Here is a 5,833-nt window from a genome sequence, read left to right as displayed (position 1 = left end):
AAATCCTATGAAAGGAAAAGAGAAAGATATGATCTCCCCTAATATCAAAATAACTGGGGGCAAAAGTTCTAAAATTTCAAGTCAAAAAGCATACTTTTTGATCCTAAGTCTCCATCATGCTATCCTACTTTCACTTATTTTCACAATCATAAGCCTTCATAACTCATCCACTTGTTCCACACATCATTTCCCTTCTGGTGATACATCATGGACCTTTAATGGAGCTTCCTTAAAGGACTTTGTTATCATGGGTGCCCAAACTTCTTTAGGTGACACGCATATGGGCCTACGTAGTCCACACACTAGTAATTTTATCTCAGTCCCTTCATCAAGGAAGATAGTCACTCGAGTAACATATCATTCAATCAAGGAACAATGCAGCTACAATCATAAGGTAAAGCCTCACACATTTGAGGTGGGTGACTTAGTTCTCAGAGAAAATCCAAAAAATCAGTAGGACAGAGAGAAGAAGGGCAAGTTCGAACCAAATTGGCTTGGTCCTTACATCATTACAACAGCCTATGGATACGGTGCATATCAGCTCTCAACCATAGAGGGCGAACCTTTGGAGGATCTTATCAATAGCATGCACCTTCACAAGTTTCACACATAGCTCTTCAGAGTATCCCAATTCAAAAATACAAAAAAAAAATCATAAACATAGAAAAATTGTTACTTGGTGGAAACCTGGCAAACAGGCACCTTGTAACACAAAAAAATTGAAAAACAGAAAACATTTCATCCAATGGTGAAAACCACTTCGGTGGCGCTCTGGGCAGGTACCATGGTGAAAACTAGGTCACCCACACCATGCATAGAGACATTGCTCCTCCCTCCTTCAGGATTCAATCTCATCTTTCACTTTTGCATACACTCACAACCTATTCATCCATAATAAACTTTACACATTCCCATCATGGCTTGTTATTGATCTACCCAAGATTGGTTCACCATTCATAATAAACCTCCCTTTTCACCCCTTTCCATTCATAATAAATCAGCTCCTATTTGTGGCTAAGGCAAATCCTATGTCTAGTAATGAGTGTGGAACTGAGAGCATCACATGTTTTGAGGAGTACACTTTCTTCCAATTTTCTTCTGTTTATTCACAAACAAACCGCAATAAAGAAATATTTACATCGCCAATCCGCAATAAAGTTTCATCTTCTCCGCAATACAGTATCAGTTTCATGGATTCAATCAATTTCAGATGAGACACAACAACAACAATGGGCTTCAACAAATCAAATCTTTCAATAGACTCAAACAACATTATGGTTCAGTGCTATCTATCCTTTTGTGAAAGTAAACATTGTGACCACAATCAAATAGACTTATACAAGTGACACGAGACACTAAACTTGAGGACTACAGTGGATGTTAGTGTCGAGTCTTAGTTTTCTTTTGATTTTATCTTTTGGTGACATGTCTTTTAGCTTTTCTAGGATGTCTTTGACTAGAAAGGCGAGGATGGGGTATCATCACCTATTTTTATTTTCCTGTCTGTGGATTGTCTCTTAGTAATGCTATGACTTGTCCAAGGATATGAGGATACTGTGAGTCGAGTGTGAACTAGGACATTCCTTGTTTGAGACTGTCTTATCTCCATGCAAACAGGTACAATGACTTTCTGGGTCAAACATATGCCTTGATTGCCATAACCCACTTGCCATAATAAAGCTCAATGATGATAACACACAAGAAGCTCTTTCATTTTCATATCTTCTATCTTCCACCCCCCTTTCTTGATTGACATCCATTGTCTTTCTTGAGTCCATGTAGCCTGCTATCACATGATTGAGTATAATGACACACCAAAAATATTTGCATTTCATGTAGTTGCACCTGCATTACCACATATAAGCATTTCATACATACATATAGATATCACAATTGCATCACATCCTGCACACAACACATGTTAGCACATTCTACATTCTCATCATATTCATCTGCATTTCATACATTCACATTTGCATAACATATTAAAAACATAAAAGAACAAAAATATTGCATTCCATCATGTACATATTTGCATCCATATCAGAAGCATCACATAAAAACGTACATCACATAGGTACACATGCATATAGCTGCCGCAAGGATGCACCATCTCATATATATATCAAAATCATAAGTGTCATGATACAATGATGTCAAAATCATATGGCTACAAAATCACCCGAAGGTGTCTACATCATAATACAGAATGGTACAAAACTGATACATAGGGAGCCCTCTAAGGCTATGATGAACTCCCTCCCTCAGAGCCACCTGGCCTTGATGGATTCTGAGGCTTGGAAGGAGCCACCCCAGGATCATCTCTCCTATCTCCTCTATCCGGTGGTGCTGGAGGACCCATGACCCCACCATTGGATGCCTGTCTCTTGTCCCTCCCTCCAGTGGTCGTCAATGTCTGCGATGGTCTACGGAAGCTCCTAGCCCACTGCTCTAGTAGCATGGCCCCATAGTATAGGTCTCTCCAGTAGCCTATCTCCTCCCTGGCTCGCAGAACATAAGCATAACTAGCTCTTGTGTCCTCTGTCACCTACCTCCCTACCCTCAGTGTTGTCTCAGCCTCTATATAGTGTTGGATAGCCTAATCCCTCTCTCGCTCAGTGTCCCTCAATTGTCTCCTGAGTATATCCCTCTCCCGCTTGAGATCCTAGATCTCATATTCCTATCCTTGGTAGATCTCCCTCAACTCCAATAGCTCATCCTCCTCCTCTCCCCCCTGTACTTATGGCTACTCTTGACCTTGTACCTATGGCTACTCCTGTGGCTGCCCCTGCCCCTATCCTCATCCCTGTCCCTATCCCTGTACCTGTCTGGGACCTTGTGCTACTAGCACCTGTAAAGGAAATCCACCTCTGCCTCTCACCCCGCCTCCTCCACTGGCCTCTACCCCCACCACCTCCATCATCATCCTCATCACCCCTGCCATCTCCATCTATCTGCTCCCCTGGATCTATCAGTCGATGAAATGGATGCTCAACCCAATATGCAGTATACTCTGATTCCATCCCTGCATCCTTTATCTCTGGCCACATATCCTGAGGCAAGGGAATCATCTCTACCAGTTGCATCACTACCTAATCATATGACAATAACAGCCTGAAGTGTGCCTGATCCCTTACTGTCTGAGCATACATCCTGGAACCCTGTGGCATTTGTTGAATCTTGTCAAACTGCTTGCAAACCCTGTCAACCAACTGCCTCTCTAGTACATAGGGCATCTGCCCAATTAGATACCTGCTCCTGAAGGTGTATGGCAGCTCCACTATGTCATCCTCCCACTCCTCACCTTCTTGGTATGGTCTCCATACCATAGTGTCAATCTCATCGATGACCCTATGCCAGTGCTCTAGTCTCTTGATCTACGGCTGTGATGTAATCATATCATATAAGTGAACAAAACTGCGCCCATGGCCCCTGCCTCTAAAATGTATCGGTCGGGTCACTGACAGATGCTCATAAGCCCATACCTACAATAATGTCACTCTGCAGCCCAATCCTACTAATCCATGATATACAAACTGATGAAGCTCATAATACAAGTGTGCCAGCACGCATGGTCCCCAGGCATATCTGGTATGCTGTGTCACTAGTGTCTCCAAGGTTCTCCCCCAACCCACAGCCAACCCTCGTGTCACCCTATCCGGACATAGGAACCCACTAATCACTCCTCCCAGTACTGCTAGTAGCGCCAATCCGGTCTGTGTCATGGTATCCCATGCCACATGTCCAACCCTCATCTCTAGTCCTGGATCCTAAAACACTCGTCTCAAGGCATCCCTGTCTCCATCTCGATCATAGGGTATCAACTCCCCATCGATCGGTATCCTCAGAATCCTATATACATCCTCCAAGGTGACTATCATCTCACCCATCAGAAAATGGAAAGTGTAAGTCTCTAAGTGCCATCTCTTAGCCAGCGCAGTCAGAAATCCCATGTTCACTCAAAACTCAGGCACATACAAAATGAATCATAAACCCATAACCTCAATTGCGGCTCTGTCCTCAAATGTTAGCTCTGGTCATAACCTCTGAGTCGATGGGAATCTCTCTCATGACTCCAGCATGGGTAGGTACTCCTACAGTCAAACAAATCAACTATGTCAGTTAAAGTGGTATTCCCTGTTCATCATAAAATGTTGCTCTTTATCCTAAGTTCTTATGATACTCTATCCTAGTGACACTCACTGTTCATCACAAAGTGTTGATGTTTATCCTAGTGGTACTCCCTGTTCATCACAAAGTACTATGTGTTTTGCACTCCCTGTTCATCACAAAGTGCTGCTCATATTTGTACTCCCTGTTCATCACAAAGTGTTGCTCATATTAGTACTCCCTGTTCATCACAAAGTACTATGTCTTGGTACTCATTGTTCATCACAAAGTGCCTCGATCTATCCTATCCTAGGGCCTTTGCTTGAGTATATCCTCTTGAGTAGTTTCCAAATTGGCAACATATGTTCTATCATAGAATTGTCAATCCTAGCCCTATCTGCTATTCTAGTCTTCCCGAGAAGACCTTCTTGAGTGTATCCTCTCAACAACTTATCCAATCGACAACGTATGTTCATCATAGAATTGTTGATTTGGCCTTGAAGACATAAACGTGCCTTCATGACATAAATGCACTTACATATTGCACAAACGCACCTGAAATACATAGACGTGCCTATGCTTTACACAGACGCACCTTCTCTGTACAGATGCACTCGCATTTGACATAGATGCCTTTTCCTGCACAGATGCGCCTAGCTAACCTAGACATGCCTAGCACCAACATAGACGTGCCTTAGCATTTTTTGACCTTGTTTGACATTCCTAAATGCGCATTTATTGTGCTACCTAGCATGCATTAATGACAACATTTATTGCGACAAAGTACAAGGAGGTTTTGCGGTACTTACCGGCTCTCCTGCATCTGCTGGCCTCTGAAATCGGTGAACGCGGTCGAATCTATGCACTAATGCCATCCTTGTTGACTATTTTTGCTCTATTCTCTCTCTGCACTCTGACCTCTTAGGTGTGTGGATGACAATGAGGATGTATTCTCCTCGTGGTCTATTTTATAGACTATCCTAGCCCTAGCCTTAGCCCTAGTTTCCTGAGTCAGTCTTCTTTATCTTGTGACCCTGTCACTCTATTTTGTTAGTCCATTCTAGCCTTTCTCTCTATATTGAGAGATTGTCTGCGATCTTTCCAGATATTTTCATCCAATCTCTCGAGGGGCCATATCATTCCCATCTTGGGGCAACTTTGTATCAATTCATATTATCTACTTTGAAACAATGCGACAAGATGCATTGTCTCAAAGAGGGGCAAAATGTAGACACCTAAAATTTTCATGTCTAATTAAATAAATATCTTTATTTATTTAATTATTTAAGCCTAATTCTTCTATTAATTAAATAAATCTTTATTTATTTAATTAATTCATTTATCCTCTTCTAGCCTTATTTCTCATTTAAATAAATACATTTATTTATTTAAATTATCCTTTTGCCTAAATTAAATAAATATCTTATTTATTTAATTGATCCCACTTGTTCTATTAATTAAATAAATCTTTATTTATTTAATTATTTCATTAGCCTTTTCTACCTATGACACATGTCATTCATCTCTTAATTCCTACACTACCTACCCTCTCATTATTTTCTTATTTCCTCTACCTACCCTTTAATCATAGCCGACCATTTATCTTTTACACCTCTCAATCTTACCCCTCCATTTCTTATAGTGTTTTCTATATAAGGAGATGCTTCCTTCATTATCAACCCTATGCATCTTGACTGATCAATCATCTACACTACGCTTTCGA

The sequence above is a fragment of the Cryptomeria japonica genome, chromosome 6 (assembly GCF_030272615.1).
Source record: "Cryptomeria japonica chromosome 6, Sugi_1.0, whole genome shotgun sequence".
Taxonomy (NCBI): Eukaryota; Viridiplantae; Streptophyta; class Pinopsida; order Cupressales; family Cupressaceae; genus Cryptomeria; species Cryptomeria japonica.
The sequence above is the reverse complement of the archived record's forward strand: the minus strand, read 5'-3'. Positions refer to the sequence as shown.